At 53.7% G+C, this 14,820-nt stretch overlaps 1 protein-coding gene and 20 non-coding genes across 21 annotated transcripts in view; 1 reads left to right on the top strand and 20 right to left on the bottom strand.

Moving 5' to 3' along the window:
* LOC127533707 (NLR family CARD domain-containing protein 3-like) overlaps positions 1 to 14,820 on the top strand; it is a 258,303-nt gene that overhangs the window by 142,098 nt on the left and 101,385 nt on the right. The gene's annotated exons all lie outside the window — the stretch shown is intronic.
* On the bottom strand, positions 2,924 to 3,035 carry LOC127533812 (U5 spliceosomal RNA). Its single transcript, XR_007941688.1, has one exon. It is a non-coding gene; the product is annotated as a U5 spliceosomal RNA (small nuclear RNA).
* Positions 3,249 to 3,443, bottom strand: LOC127533852 (U2 spliceosomal RNA). The gene has a single exon (XR_007941729.1). It is a non-coding gene; the product is annotated as a U2 spliceosomal RNA (small nuclear RNA).
* LOC127533863 (U5 spliceosomal RNA) lies at positions 3,625 to 3,739 on the bottom strand. Its single transcript, XR_007941740.1, has one exon. It is a non-coding gene; the product is annotated as a U5 spliceosomal RNA (small nuclear RNA).
* Positions 4,184 to 4,374, bottom strand: LOC127533849 (U2 spliceosomal RNA). Its single transcript, XR_007941725.1, has one exon. It is a non-coding gene; the product is annotated as a U2 spliceosomal RNA (small nuclear RNA).
* On the bottom strand, positions 4,560 to 4,671 carry LOC127533813 (U5 spliceosomal RNA). The gene has a single exon (XR_007941689.1). It is a non-coding gene; the product is annotated as a U5 spliceosomal RNA (small nuclear RNA).
* LOC127533840 (U2 spliceosomal RNA) lies at positions 5,108 to 5,296 on the bottom strand. Its single transcript, XR_007941717.1, has one exon. It is a non-coding gene; the product is annotated as a U2 spliceosomal RNA (small nuclear RNA).
* Positions 5,478 to 5,593, bottom strand: LOC127533861 (U5 spliceosomal RNA). Its single transcript, XR_007941737.1, has one exon. It is a non-coding gene; the product is annotated as a U5 spliceosomal RNA (small nuclear RNA).
* Positions 6,035 to 6,227, bottom strand: LOC127533853 (U2 spliceosomal RNA). The gene has a single exon (XR_007941730.1). It is a non-coding gene; the product is annotated as a U2 spliceosomal RNA (small nuclear RNA).
* Positions 6,406 to 6,520, bottom strand: LOC127533809 (U5 spliceosomal RNA). Its single transcript, XR_007941685.1, has one exon. It is a non-coding gene; the product is annotated as a U5 spliceosomal RNA (small nuclear RNA).
* LOC127533843 (U2 spliceosomal RNA) lies at positions 6,956 to 7,147 on the bottom strand. Its single transcript, XR_007941720.1, has one exon. It is a non-coding gene; the product is annotated as a U2 spliceosomal RNA (small nuclear RNA).
* LOC127533801 (U5 spliceosomal RNA) lies at positions 7,329 to 7,440 on the bottom strand. Its single transcript, XR_007941677.1, has one exon. It is a non-coding gene; the product is annotated as a U5 spliceosomal RNA (small nuclear RNA).
* On the bottom strand, positions 7,882 to 8,070 carry LOC127533854 (U2 spliceosomal RNA). Its single transcript, XR_007941731.1, has one exon. It is a non-coding gene; the product is annotated as a U2 spliceosomal RNA (small nuclear RNA).
* Positions 8,247 to 8,363, bottom strand: LOC127533794 (U5 spliceosomal RNA). The gene has a single exon (XR_007941670.1). It is a non-coding gene; the product is annotated as a U5 spliceosomal RNA (small nuclear RNA).
* Positions 8,566 to 8,754, bottom strand: LOC127533850 (U2 spliceosomal RNA). The gene has a single exon (XR_007941726.1). It is a non-coding gene; the product is annotated as a U2 spliceosomal RNA (small nuclear RNA).
* On the bottom strand, positions 8,937 to 9,051 carry LOC127533862 (U5 spliceosomal RNA). Its single transcript, XR_007941739.1, has one exon. It is a non-coding gene; the product is annotated as a U5 spliceosomal RNA (small nuclear RNA).
* Positions 9,494 to 9,684, bottom strand: LOC127533792 (U2 spliceosomal RNA). The gene has a single exon (XR_007941669.1). It is a non-coding gene; the product is annotated as a U2 spliceosomal RNA (small nuclear RNA).
* On the bottom strand, positions 9,866 to 9,980 carry LOC127533796 (U5 spliceosomal RNA). The gene has a single exon (XR_007941672.1). It is a non-coding gene; the product is annotated as a U5 spliceosomal RNA (small nuclear RNA).
* On the bottom strand, positions 10,193 to 10,382 carry LOC127533841 (U2 spliceosomal RNA). Its single transcript, XR_007941718.1, has one exon. It is a non-coding gene; the product is annotated as a U2 spliceosomal RNA (small nuclear RNA).
* Positions 10,563 to 10,677, bottom strand: LOC127533798 (U5 spliceosomal RNA). Its single transcript, XR_007941674.1, has one exon. It is a non-coding gene; the product is annotated as a U5 spliceosomal RNA (small nuclear RNA).
* LOC127533855 (U2 spliceosomal RNA) lies at positions 11,116 to 11,302 on the bottom strand. Its single transcript, XR_007941732.1, has one exon. It is a non-coding gene; the product is annotated as a U2 spliceosomal RNA (small nuclear RNA).

Genomic DNA, 14,820 nt, shown 5'->3' with positions numbered 1-14,820 from the left:
CAGCCCCGTCCTCGTCAACCGCCCTCCCCCAAAAAATCCCCGATAGTAGTCGGTAGAAACACCCACCATGTCACACACGTCAGCAGTGAGCCGTCCTGGGCATCCTGACTGCGGTCAGAACCTGTCTCTCTCTATCTGCACGAATCGAGCTGAAAAAAGCCGCAGAGCACGCCTCTGACTGTTCATCGCAGCGTCTCCGCGCACCGCACCAGGTATGCGCGAGCACCTCGCTCATAAAAAACCCTGAGCCGAGACTTCAGGGTGTCACAGACCGCAGGTCACCCACCCCCGCTGTTACCCCTGGCATATTCCACCTCGAGGCGTCGCTGCAAAGAGACACTCGCTTTCCTCGCCCTCCCCTTTCCTGGCCTTACAGTAACGTCAAACAAAAGTGCCTAATGCGCTCCTTTGCTGATTCCACCAGTCAGAAACCCCAGAGCACATAGGTCTGAGACCCAAAAGACCCTAAAAAACTGCAAGAATTGGCCTCTAAAAGTAGCCTCCTCCAATACACTGACGTTAAGGCGCCAGTAACCTGGCCCAAAAAGGAGGCAGAGCCGAGCCTACCCGGAACAGGAGCCCATGGTGACTCAGCTGAACCGACGGGGATCCCCTTGCCTGCCAACAAACTGAGAGACTCGAAAAACCCATAGTCCAGACCTTAGCTACCCCACAAATCGAATTATACCATGTGGGCCGAGCGCACCGTATGGCTGAACTGCCTTGCGCCCATCCACCAAACCATGAACCCTCACAACAATGCCGTGATATTGCCGCCCACCTTCCAGCCATGCTCGATCCCCACTCCCACCAACATTAAACATCACCCCCAACAATGACCTGTCTGTTGTCGCGAGGTGCGGTCCCAATCAGTCCAAAACCTCTGACTCTCACAGGACTCTGATGGGCCCGTCACCACAATGACCCTGAGCTTCACTGACCCCACGACACATCGGCCCCCAAAACCCTCCCCTGAGAAATGACCACAACATTGTCCACTGTCATGTCCCTAGTTCCAAACAGAATCCCAACCCCAGTAGAGTGAACCCCCCCAACACTCCCAGACCGGCAGGCCCCCTACCCCACTCTTGCGTAAAACACCCTTATCCCGGACATCCCGTAAGTGGACTTCCTGCAAAAAACAAAATCAGCACGTAGGGAGCCCACATAATCAAAACGACCCTCCGTGTAACAGGGTCCCTCATGCCCTCACATTCAGCGACAGTACATTAAAAGAAACCGTATTGAACATGAAAAAGAAAAAATCCACGCAAAAAGTGCCCCTCCTACTCATCATACAGGTCTAAGCTGTCCATCTGCTCGGCCCAGGAAAAGGGCACAGTATTCGGTGAAGATGACGGCCTGTTGGGCCCCTCATATGCATCGTTGCCTAAAGGTGAAGGAACCATCGGCAGGTCCGGGGTAGTTCCAGTTCCAATTCAAAACCCGGCGTGAGCGGGTCCTCCACGCCAGGCCCAGACTGTTCCCTCGGCCGAACCCTTCCCCCTCCCCCTCCACACTGTCCCCCACTTGCGATCGACCCGCCTCAGCCCCTGCTGCATCGGTCAATGCACGATCGGGACCTCCGCCCTCACAACCCTCCACAGACACCCACCAGTCTCACCCGTCTCCTCACCCCGTGATCTCTTGCTCTGCAGGCCCTGTTCAGCAGGAGACCCCGCATCAAAGGCCTGTGACCCTCTGCGCACTCCTTGTTTCACCTCAGGGCGGACTGGGGCAGGGGTAGCCACCGGGGAAACCACCCGGAGGCCCTCCGAGGTCGGTGGGCTTCCCCCGTGATCTCCCACAGGGACAGCCACATATCCCCATAGCCTGCAGCACTCCCTCCCTCCCTGGAAACGCCGGCAAGCTTCGAGGCGCCCTCCGGTCCCCCACCTCTGGCAACCTCAGCGAAGGTCCTCGCACGGGTCGGGCAGTCCCGGTACAGATGCCCTAAGCCTCCGCAACCATGACACGCCTTCGGTGCACTGCAGTCCCTTCGCCTCGTGCCCTCCTTGCCCACAGAAACGGCAACGGTCCCCGGCGCATGATGTTTCCGCATGGCCCGACTGCCGACAGCGGCGGCAGAAAGCAGGTTGCCGTGCATAATACAAATAACCCCTGTCCCCGCCCAGGCTAAAAAAAGCAGGCGGGTGCTTGAGTCCGTTGGGCCCGTCCAGGTCAGCCTTCAACAGCACTTGAAACTGCCGCCTTCCCGTCCAAAATCCCAAAGGGTCCTTAACATAACCGTGCCGCCGTCACCACCTCTCCGTACTGACTCAGAACGATGAAACTGAAGGTCAGTGACAAAGGGGTTGTACATATGTACAGTGATCACTCCTAAAATTCGGCCGGTCCAAGTTCCAGACTTTGTACAGGTGAGAGGCCGTGCCGACGACGTGCTCCTGCATCGCTCCGCTGCTCGGTGGTAAACTCCTCTCCTCTCAGTGTGACATCAAATGCCTTGTCCTGCTGATTCCACTGAAGGCAAACACCTCGTCCACCTTCAGATGGAGATGATCCATGATGACATTCCTGCAGAACCATGCTCGGAGACGAAGCATCCTCACCAGACGACGCCACTTGCAAACGAAGGGTATACCTCAGCCCGACCCTAGGGATCTGCTGCTCCGGTGTGGCCCCTGCGGCCATCCTCACGGTGTGTAGAAAACGCCTCAGCAGCTGGTGTAAGACTCCGACAAAACACTTGATCTTAGCCAAAAGGCGAGAAGCGATGACCCCATGACCGTTTGCTGAACGGGCCAGCCCCCTGGCGCAGTTCTCACTTGTGCTGGTGCACTGTTTTCACCGGGCTGCGCTAGTGGCTTCTGCCTGGTGACCTCACACACAAGCTCCACTCAGCAACCGCCCAAAAATCTGTCAAGCACAGCTTCCTTTGCTTTCAACAAACAGATATGGCTTCTGCCCAGACGGCAAAGCCTGCAAAAATAGAATACACTCGTTGGAGTCACTCTCCACGGAAGTCTTTAGTAAAAAGGCGAAAGACTTGTACGTTATGAGAGAAACCAGAGTAAGTCCCGGGAAAGTGTGAATGAAGGCCTTTGCCCGTCCGCAGCCAGATTAAAACCATTCTCTCTTCAAACTGATTTGGATAAGCATGAAAACGCACACAAGCACCTCACGCTGCTGGCTTTGTTTGAACCGCTTTGGGTTCATTCTCTGACCTCACAGTGTGTGCTGCAGTGGTTGTCCTTTATGTTGTGTCTTTTTCATTCCACAAGGCCAGAGAAGGGTGCACCGTTTCCCGGGCGGCACTGCAATGCCGGGTGGATGCGTGGAGTGAAAGGAGCAAGCCCCTCGTTCAGCTCCCAGTGCTAAAAATGCCGTTTAATATGTAGTCCTCACATGGAGGACATATCAGATATTAAACTGATAAGAACAGATACTACACTTGATCTTAGCCAAAAGGCCGAGAAAGCGATGACCCATGACCGTTTGCTGAACGGGCCCAGCCCCCTGGCGCAGTTCTCACTTGTGCTGGTGCACTGTTTTCACCGGGCTGCGCTAGTGGCTTCTGCCTGGTGACCTCACACACAAGCTCCACTCAGCACCGCCCAAAAATCTGTCAAGCACAGCTCCTTTGCTTTCAACAAACAGATATGGCTCTGCCAGACGGCAAAGCCTGCCAAAAATAGGATAAACTCGTTGGAGTCACTCTCCACGGAAGTCTTTAGTAAAAGGCGAAAGACTTGTACGTTATGAAGAGAAACCAGAGTAAGTCTGCCTTTCTGCAGAAGAAGCAGCCCAAAAGCCTGGTTGTCACAGGCACCACACTCATGGTGAGACTCGCTTGCATTGGTCACGGGTAGCAGATGCCGGGCCACGCCCAGTGCACCTCACCTCCCCGTGTTGCCAAAGGCTCCGTCCAGTCGTATTGCGGCCAGTCGGACGGATGACCAATCCTACTGCGGCCGGCCGTGTTCTGACCGTTCCCCTGGTTGTTGGGACTCGGGCCTCGGAAAGTGAATAAGGCCTTTGCCGTCCGCAGCCAGATTAAAACCATTCTCTCTTCAAACTGATTTGGAATAAGCATGAAAACGCCACACAAGCACCTCACGCTGCTGGCTTTGTTTGACCGCTTTGGGTTCATTCTCTGACTCACAGTGTGTGCTGCAGTGGTTGTCCTTTTATGTCTGTGTCCTTTTCATTCCACAAGGCCAGAGAAGGGTGCACCGTTCCGGCGGCACTGCAATGCCGGGTCGATGCGTGGAGTGAAAGGAGCAAGCCCCTCGTTCAGCTCCCAGTGCTAAAAATGCGTTTAATATGTAGTCCTCACATGGAGGACATATCAGATATTAAAACTGATAAGAACAGATACTACACTTGATCTTAGCCAAAAGGCCGAGAAGCGATGACCCATGACCGTTTGCTGAACGGGCCCAGCCCCCTGGCGCAGTTCTCACTTGTGGCTGGTGCAACTGTTTTCACCGGGCTGCGCTAGTGGCTTCTGCCTGGTGACCTCACACACAAGCTTCCACTCAGCCCGCCCAAAAATCTGTCAAGCACAGCTCCTTTGCTTTCAACAACAGATATGGGCTCTGCCAGACGCAAAGCCTGCCAACAAATAGAATACACTCGTTGGAGTCACTCCCACGGAAGTCTTTAGTAAAAAGGCGAAAGACTTGTACGTTATGAGAGAAACGCAGTAAGTCTGCTTTCTGCAGAAGAAGCAGCCCAAAAGCCTGGTTGTCACAGGCACCACACTCAATGTGAGACTCGCTTGCATTTGTCACGGGTAGCAGATGCCGGGCCACGCCCAGTGCACCTCACCTCCCCGTGTTGCCAAAGGCTCCGTCAGTCGTATTGCGGCCAGTCGGACGGATGACCAATCCTACTGCGGCCCGGCGTGTTCTGACCGTTCCCCTGGTTGTTGGGACTCGGCCTCGGAAGTGTGAATGAAGGCCTTTGCCGTCCGCAGCCAGATTAAAACCATTCTCTCTTCAACTGATTTGGATAAGCATGAAAACGCCAACAAGCACCTCACGCTGCTGCTTTGTTTGACCGCTTTGGTTCATTCTCTGACCTCACAGTGTGTGCTGCAGTGGTTGTCCTTTATGTTCTGTGTCTTTCATTCCACAAGGCCAGAGAAGGGTGCACCGTTCCGGCGGCACTGCAATGCCGGGTCGATGCGTGGAGTGAAAGGAGCAAGCCCCTCGTTCAGCTCCAGTGCTAAAAATGCGTTTAATATGTAGTCCTCACATGGAGGACATATCAGATATTAAACTGATAAGAACAGATACTACACTTGATCTTAGCCAAAAGGCCGAGAAGCGATGACCCATGACCGTTTGCTGAACGGGCCCAGCCCCCTGGCGCAGTTCTCACTTGTGCTGGTGCACTGTTTTCACCGGGCTGCGCTAGTGGCTTCTGCCTGGTGACCTCACACACAAGCTCCACTCAGCACCGCCCAAAAATCTGTCAAGCACAGCTCCTTTGCTTTCAACAAACAGATATGGCTCTGCCAGACGGCAAAGCCTGCCAAAAATAGGAATAAACTCGTTGGAGTCACTCTCCACGGAAGTCTTTAGTAAAAGGCGAAAGACTTGTACGTTATGAAGAGAAACCAGAGTAAGTCTGCCTTTCTGCAGAAGAAGCAGCCCAAAAGCCTGGTTGTCACAGGCACCACACTCATGGTGAGACTCGCTTGCATTTGTCACGGGTAGCAGATGCCGGGCCACGCCCAGTGCACCTCACCTCCCCGTGTTGCAAAGCTCCGTCCAGTCGTATTGCGGCCAGTCGGACGGGATGACCAATCCTACTGCGGCCGGCCGTGTTCTGACCGTTCCCTGGTTGTTGGGACTCGGGCCTCGGAAAGGTGAATGAAGGCCTTTGCCGTCCGCAGCCAGATTAAAACCATTCTCTCTCAAACTGATTTGGATAAGCATGAGAAACGCCACACAAGCACCTCACGCTGCTGCTTTGTTTGACCGCTTTGGGTTCATTCTCTGACTCACAGTGTGTGCTGCAGTGGTTGTCCTTTTATGTCTGTGTCTTTTCATTCCCACAAGCCAGAGAAGGGTGCACCGTTCCCGGCGGCACTGCAATGCCGGGTCGATGCGTGGAGTGAAAGGAGCAAGCCCCTCGGTTCAGCTTCCCAGTGCTAAAATGCGTTTAATATGTAGTCCGCTCACATGGAGACATATCAGATATTAAACTGATAAGAACAGATACTACACTTGATCTTAGCCAAAAGGCCGAGAAGCGATGACCCATGACCGTTGCTGACGGGCCCAGCCCCCTGGCGCAGTTCTCACTTGTGCTGGTGCACTGTTTCACCGGGCTTGCGCTAGTGGCTTCTGCCTGGTGACCTCACACACAAGCTCCCATCAGCACCGCCCAAAAATCTGTCAAGCACAGCTCCTTTGCTTTCAACAAACAGATATGGCTCTGCCAGACGGCAAAGCCTGCAAAAATAGAATACACTCGTTGGAGTCACTTCTCCACGGAAGTCTTTAGTAAAAGGCGAAAGACTTGTACGTATGAAGAGAAACCAGAGTAAGTCTGCTTCTGCAGAAGAAGCAGCCCAAAGCCTGGTTGTCACAGGCACCACACTCATGGGAACTCGGCTGCATTGTCACGGGGTAGAGAGGCCGGCCACGCCCAGTGCACCTCACGCTCCCCGTGTTGCCAAAGGCTCCGTCAGTCGTATTGCGGCCAGTCGGACGGATGACCAATCCTACTGCGGCCGCCGTGTTCTGACCGTTCCCCTGGTTGTTGGGACTCGGGCCTCGGAAAGTGAATAAAGGCCTTTGCCGTCCGCAGCCAGATTAAAACCATTCTCTCTTCAAACTGATTTGGATAGCATGAAAACGCCACACAGCACCTCACGCTGCTGGCTTTGTTTGACCGCTTTGGGTTCATTCTCTGATCTCACAGTGTGTGCTGCAGTGGTTGTTCTTTTATGTCTGTGTCTTTTACATTCCACAAGGCCAGAGAAGGGTGCACCGTTCCCGGCGGCACTGGCAATGCCGGGTCGATGCGTGGAGTGAAAGGAGCAAGCCCCTCGGTTCAGCTCCCAGTGCTAAAAATGCGTTTAATATGTAGTCCTCACATGGAGGACATATCAGATATTAAACTGATAAGAACAGATACTACACTTGATCTTAGCCAAAGGCCGAGAAGCGATGACCCATGACCGTTTGCTGAACGGGCCCAGCCCCCTGGCGCAGTTCTCACTTGTGCTGGTGCACTGTTTCACCGGGCTGCGCTAGTGGCTTCTGCCTGGTGACCTCACACACAAGCTCCCACTCAGCACCGCCCAAAAATCTGTCAAGCACAGCTCCTTTGCTTTCAACAAACAGATATGGCTCTGCCAGACGGCAAAGCCTGCCAAAAATAATAACTCGTTGGAGTCACTCTCCACGGAAGTCTTTAGTAAAAGGCGAAAGACTTGTACGTTATGAAGAGAAACCAGAGTAAGTCTGCCTTTCTGCAGAAGAAGCAGCCCAAAAGCCTGGTTGTCACAGGCACCACACTCATGGTGAGACTCGCTTGCATTTGTCACGGGTAGCAGATGCCGGGCCACGCCCAGTGCACCTCACCTCCCCGTGTTGCCAAAGGCTCCGTCCAGTCGTATTGCGGCCAGTCGGACGGATGACCAATCCTACTGCGGCCGGCCGTGTTCTGACCGTTCCCCTGGTTGTTGGGACTCGGGCCTCGGAAAGTGAATGAAGGCCTTTGCCGTCCGCAGCCAGATTAAAACCATTCTCTCTTCAAACTGATTTGGATAAGCATGAAAACGCCACACAAGCACCTCACGCTGCTGGCTTTGTTGAACCGCTTTGGGTTCATTCTCTGATCTCACAGTGTGTGCTGCAGTGGTTTTCTTTTATGTCGTGTCTTTTCATTCCACAGGCCAGAGAAGGGTGCACCGTTCCCGGCGGCACTGCAATGCGCAGGTGGATGCGTGGAGTGAAAGGAGCAGCCCGTCGTTCAGCTCCAGTGCTAAAAATGCGTTTAATATGTAGTCCTCACATGGAGGACATATCAGATATTAAACTGATAAGAACAGATACTACACTTGATCTTAGCCAAAAGGCGAGAAGCGATGACCCATGACCGTTTGCTGACGGGCCCAGCCCCCTGGCGCAGTTCTCACTTGTGCTGGTGCACTGTTTCACCGGGCTGCGCTAGTGGTTCTGCCTGGTGACCTCACAACCCAAGCTCCACTCAGCACCGCCCAAAAATCTGTCAAGCACAGCTCTTGCTTTCCAACAAACAATATGGCTCTGCCAGAACGGCAAAGCCTGCCAAAAATAGAATACACTCGTTGGAGTCACTCTCCACGGAAGTCTTTAGTAAAAGGCGAAAGACTTGTACGTTATGAAGAGAAACCAGAGTAAGTCCCGGAAAGTGTGAATGAGGCCTTTGCCGTCCGCAGCCAGATTAAACCATTCTCTCTTCAAACTGATTTGGATAAGCATGAAAGCCACACAAGCACCTCACGCTGCTGCTTGTTGACCGCTTTGGGTTCATTCTCTGACCTCACAGTGTTGCTGCAGTGGTTGTCCTTTTATGTCTGTGTCTTTTCATTCCACAAGCCAGAGAAGGTGCACCGTTCCCGGCGGCACTGCAATGCCGGGTCGATGCTGGAGTGAAAGGAGCAAGCCCCTCGTTCAGCTCCCAGTGCTAAAAATGCGTTTAATATGTAGTCCTCACATGGAGGACATATCAGATATTAAACTGATAAGAACAGATACTACACTTGATCTTAGCCAAAAGCCGAGAAGCGATGACAACATGACCGTTTGCTGAACGGGCCCAGCCCCCTGGCGCAGTTCTCACTTGTGCTGGTGCACTGTTTTCACCGGGCTGCGCTAGTGGCTTCTGCCTGGTGACCTCACACACAAGCTCCACTCAGCACCGCCCAAAAATCTGTCAAGCACAGCTCCTTTGCTTTCAACAAACAGATATGGCTCTGCCAGACGGCAAAGCCTGCCAAAAATAGGATAAACTCGTTGGAGTCACTCTCCACGGAAGTCTTTAGTAAAAGGCGAAAGACTTGTACGTTATGAAGAGAAACCAGAGTAAGTCTGCCTTTCTGCAGAAGAAGCAGCCCAAAAGCCTGGTTGTCACAGGCACCACACTCATGGTGAGACTCGCTTGCATTGGTCACGGGTAGCAGATGCCGGGCCACGCCCAGTGCACCTCACCTCCCCGTGTTGCCAAAGGCTCCGTCCAGTCGTATTGCGGCCAGTCGGACGGATGACCAATCCTACTGCGGGGCCGTGTTCTGACCGTTCCCCTGGTTGTTGGGACTCGGGCCTCGGAAAGTGAATAAAGGCCTTTGCCGTCCGCAGCCAGATTAAAACCATTCTCTCTTCAAACTGATTTGGATAAGCATGAAAACGCCACACAAGCACCTCACGCTGCTGGCTTTGTTTGACCGCTTTGGGTTCATTCTCTGACCTGACAGTGTGTGCTGCAGTGGTTGTTCTTTTATGTCTGTGTCTTTTCATTCCACAAGGCCAGAGAAGGGTGCACCGTTCCCGGCGGCACTGCAATGCCGGGTCGATGCGTGGAGTGAAAGGAGCAAGCCCCTCGTTCAGCTCCCAGTGCTAAAAATGCGTTTAATATGTAGTCCTCACATGGAGGACATATCAGATATTAAACTGATAAGAACAGATACTACACTTGATCTTAGCCAAAAGGCCGAGAAGCGATGACCCATGACCGTTTGCTGAACGGGCCCAGCCCCCTGGCGCAGTTCTCACTTGTGCTGGTGCACTGTTTTCACCGGGCTGCGCTAGTGGCTTCTGCCTGGTGACCTCACACACAAGCTCCACTCAGCACCGCCCAAAAATCTGTCAAGCACAGCTCCTTTGCTTTCAACAAACAGATATGGCTCTGCCAGACGGCAAAGCCTGCCAAAAATAGGATAAACTCGTTGGAGTCACTCTCCACGGAAGTCTTTTGTAAAAGGCGAAAGACTTGTACGTTATGAAGAGAAACCAGAGTAAGTCCCGGAAAGTGTGAATGAAGGCCTTTGCCGTCCGCAGCCAGATTAAAACCATTCTCTCTTCAAACTGATTTGGATAAGCATGAAAACGCCACACAAGCACCTCACGCTGCTGGCTTTGTTTGACCGCTTTGGGTTCATTCTCTGACCTCACAGTGTGTGCTGCAGTGGTTGTCCTTTTATGTTTGTGTCTTTTCATTCCAAAAGGCCAGAGAAGGGTGCACCGTTTCCGGCGGCACTGCAATGCCGGGTCGATGCGTGGAGTGAAAGGAGCAAGCCCCTCGTTCAGCTCCCAGTGCTAAAAATGCGTTTAATATGTAGTCCTCACATGGAGGACATATCAGATATTAAACTGATAAGAACAGATACTACACTTGATCTTAGCCAAAAGGCGAGAAGCGATGACCCATGACCGTTTGCTGAACGGGCCCAGCCCCCTGGCGCAGTTCTCACTTGTGCTGGTGCACTGTTTTCACCGGGCTGCGCTAGTGGCTTCTGCCTGGTGACCTCACACACAAGCTCCACTCAGCACCGCCCAAAAATCTGTCAAGCACAGCTCCTTTGCTTTCAACAAACAGATATGGCTCTGCCAGACGGCAAAGCCTGCCAAAATAGGATAAACTCGTTGGAGTCACTCTCCACGGAAGTCTTTAGTAAAAGGCGAAAGACTTGTACGTTATGAAGAGAAACCAGAGTAAGTCTGCTTTCTGCAGAAGAAGCAGCCCAAAAGCCTGGTTGTCACAGGCACCACACTCATGGTGAGACTCGCTTGCATTGGTCACGGGTAGCAGATGCCGGGCCACGCCCAGTGCACCTCACCTCCCCGTGTTGCCAAAGGCTCCGTCCAGTCGTATTGCGGCCAGTCGGACGGATGACCAATCCTACTGCGGCCGGCCGTGTTCTGACCGTTCCCCTTTGTTGGGACTCGGGCCTCGGAAAGTGAATAAAGGCCTTTGCCGTCCGCAGCCAGATTAAAACCATTCTCTCTTCAAACTGATTTGGATAAGCATGAAAACGCCACACAAGCACCTCACGCTGCTGGCTTTGTTTGACCGCTTTGGGTTCATTCTCTGACCTCACAGTGTGTGCTGCAGTGGTTGTTCTTTTATGTCTGTGTCTTTTTCCACAAGGCCAGAGAAGGGTGCACCGTTCCCGGCGGCACTGCAATGCCGAGTCGATGCGTGGAGTGAAAGGAGCAAGCCCCTCGTTCAGCTCCCAGTGCTAAAAATGCGTTTAATATGTAGTCCTCACATGGAGGACATATCAGATATTAAACTGATAAGAACAGATTTTTTTTTTTTTTTTTTTTATAAAGAAATCAATCAACAGAACTCACACAAACACAATGCCTGAATCACAGAAGCACACAATACATACACAAACACATCAAAGAACAAACCATGACACTCGTTGCACAGAAGACAATCCACCTACAACAAAAAAACTGCCCCAGCCGGAAAAAAACACTGTTGCTAAGAACAATCGTCCAACAAACCATCCCATTGGCACAAAAATAAAACCAAAGCAATTACAGTCGTTTGCAATAATCAAAACCTCCCCCGTGACACACACCAAGCCCCATCCCACCAACCCCAAACCCCTTTCCACCTCTCCAGAGCTGCATGCTGCCCCACCTCAATATGTCGCTGTCAACCCTCCCCCGAAGCTCCGCCACCAACCTCCCCATCACCCCTTGCCTACTGACAGTCCTGTGTTTCTGACAAGCTCCTGCCTTGCCCACCACAAGTACTTTTTGACCAGGCTGACAATCAGCAAGACAAGGAACACCCCCCTTCCTGTGCCCACTCCTCTGTCGACGCGCTCCCATGACAAGGCAGGCCAAGACATTGCCCGCCCAAACCTCAACTCCACCCAAGACCAGAGCGCCTGCGCAAAGGGACAGTCCCACATAACATGTGCAACCGACTCCTCCTCCCCACAGCCCTCCCTTGGACAGGCAGGAGATCCCGCCAGCCCGTGCCTGTGCATCACCTTGCGCACTGGCAAGCACCTGTGGAGGCACAACCAATTCAGGTCCCTGAGCCCATTATCAAGGCCACGCGGCTGTATCTCTCTCCAAGTGCTGGACGGCACCCCGATCACCGGTGGTGCAGACACCCTTTCCCTGACCTCGTTGTACAGGGCCCTATGATCGACCCTCACTGCTCCTACGGACGCCTCCGGATGGGCTCTCAGCCGTGCAGCATGGCGGTAATGCCAAGGCTGCTGCTCCACCCGTGGTGCCAGGTTGTCCCACACCATGAGCTGTCTTGCCTGGTAGGCAAAAAACAGCCGCAGAAAGTAGCCCGAAGGGTGCAATACTGGCCAGACAGCTGAGCGCACAAGAAGGACACGAACATACAGTCCAGCTTCAGTGGCAAATGTGGGACATCCCTCCCCCTCCGTCTATCCCAACCATCATGCGGGCCCTTGATACGTACTCGTATCGCCCTCCCCACATGAAACCAAAGACCATACGCATCAGCGACCTCCTCATGCACACTGGAAGGGGTAGACATACGCCAGGTACAAAAGGGACGGTAGCACATCTACCTTCAGCCCACTTTCCCGAAAAAAGTCAGGAATCTGCCCCTCCACAATGACAGCTTCCTCTGAACCTTGGCAAAGCGGTCAGTCCAGTTCGAGGCAGCACTGTTGGCTGTCTCGAAATGAACTCCCAAGACCTTCAGCGGGCCACGGCAGTGCGCCAAGCCCCCCGGTACGTCCGCGCCCCTTCCACCGTCCAAAAAACTTAACCGAGGACTTTGCAAGGTTCAGGCTCGCCCCTGCAGCCCGCCCAAAATCCTGTATGACCCGCAAAGCCCTGACCAGACATCCATCACTGTCCAGCAGCAACGTCATGTCGTCCGCGTACTGGACAGCTTCACCCGTGTGCCCCCACTGCCTGGCACCAAAAACCCTCTGATCCCCTGATCCACGCGGATGGCCTCTCCAAGAGGTTCAATATACAAAACGTACAGCAAAGGAGAGAGCGGGCACCCCTGCCGCACCCCAGAGTGCACCCCAAAAACCCTCCCCAGGTGACCATTCACCGTCACCATGCTCCTCACATTTGCGTACAAAGTCCGCAACCACCCCACAAAAACGCGGCCGAAACCCATCCTTTCCAACCCCCTGAACAAAAAGCCCCGGTGAACCCTGTCAAACGCCTTTTGCTGATCGAGGGCCACAGCCATTAGTGGCAAGTACGGTCCTCAGACCAAGCAATTGCGTCTCGGACCAGCTGAAGGTTCCACCTCACCGAGCGCCCCTTCACCCCACACGTCTGGTCCACATGGATCACGTGCGGTAGCGCCGTGCCAAGTCTGTCCGCAAGGACTTTCGCCAAAAGCTTGTAGTCCACACACAGCATAGTCAGTGGACGCCAGTTCCCCAGATCGCCCGGTCCCCTTCTTGTATAAGAGGGAGACAACCCCAGTGGCCAAAGATTCCCCCATCCACTATGCAGCACCTCATTAAAAACCTCCAACACTGTCGGCCCTAGCACCTCCCAGAAAACCATGTAAAATTCCACCGGAAGCCCATCAATACCGGGGACGACCTTTCTCTCATCCGACGGAGCACAGCCCCGAGTTCAGTGAGCGAGAGCGGGGCCTCCATAGCACGTGCTATGTCGGGTGGCACCCGCCGAGTAAGCAGGCCCAGAAACCCCTCAGCCCCGTCCTCGTCAACCGCCCTCCCCCCAAAAAAATCCCGATAGTAGTCGGTAGAAACACCCACCATGTCACACACGTCAGCAGTGAGCCGTCCCTGGGCATCCCTGACTGCGGTCAGAACCTGTCTCTCTCTATCTGCACGAATCGAGCTGAAAAAAGCCGCAGAGCACGCCTCTGACTGTTCATGCAGCCGTCTCCGCGACGCACCAGGTATGCGCGAGCATCTCGCTCATAAAAAACCCTGAGCCGAGACTTCAGGGTGTCACAGACCCGCAGGTCCACCCCACCCCGCTGTTACCCCTGGCATATTCCACCTCGAGGCGTCGCTGCAAAAGAGACACTCGCTTCCTCGCCCTCCCCTTCCTGGCCTTACAGTACGTCAAACAAAAGTGCCTAATGCGCTCCTTTGCTGATTCCCACCAGTCAGAAACCCCAGAGCACATAGGTCTGAGACCCAAAAGACCCCTAAAAAACTGCAAGAATTGGCCTCTAAAAGTAGCCTCCTCCAATACACTGACGTTAAGGCGCCAGTAACCTGGCCCAAAAGGAGGCAGAGACGAGCCTACCCGGAACAGGAGCCCATGGTGATCAGTGAAACAGACGGGGAACCTTGCCTGCCAACAAACTGAGAGACCTCGAAAAAAACACATAGTCCAGACGCTTAGCTACCCCACATGAATTATACCATGTGGGCCGACCACCGTTGGCTGAACTGCCTTGCCCCCATCCACCAAACCATGTCCCTCAAACAATCGTGATATGTGCCGCCCCCAGCCATGCTCGATCCCCACTCCCCAACTCAACATTAAAATCACCCCCAACAATGACCTGTCTGTTTGTCGCGAGGTGCGGTCCAATCAGTCCAAAAACCTCCTGCCTCTCAACAGGAGTCTGTGGCCCGTACACCACAATGACCCTGAGCTTCACTGACCCCACGACACATCGGCCCCAAAACCCTCCCCTGAGAAATGACCACAACATTGTCCACTGTCATGTCCCTAGTTCCAAACAGAATCCCAACCCCAGTAGAGTGAACCCCCAACACTCCAGACCGCAGGCCCCCTACCCCACTCTTGCGTAAAAACACCCTTATCCCGGACATCCCGTAAGTGGACTTCCTGCAAAAAACAAAAATCAGCACGTAGGAGCCCACATAATCAAAAA

This window comes from Acanthochromis polyacanthus, chromosome 4, assembly GCF_021347895.1.
Source record: "Acanthochromis polyacanthus isolate Apoly-LR-REF ecotype Palm Island chromosome 4, KAUST_Apoly_ChrSc, whole genome shotgun sequence".
In the NCBI taxonomy this organism is placed as follows: domain Eukaryota; kingdom Metazoa; phylum Chordata; class Actinopteri; family Pomacentridae; genus Acanthochromis; species Acanthochromis polyacanthus.
The sequence above is the reverse complement of the archived record's forward strand: the minus strand, read 5'-3'. Positions and strand labels throughout refer to the sequence as shown.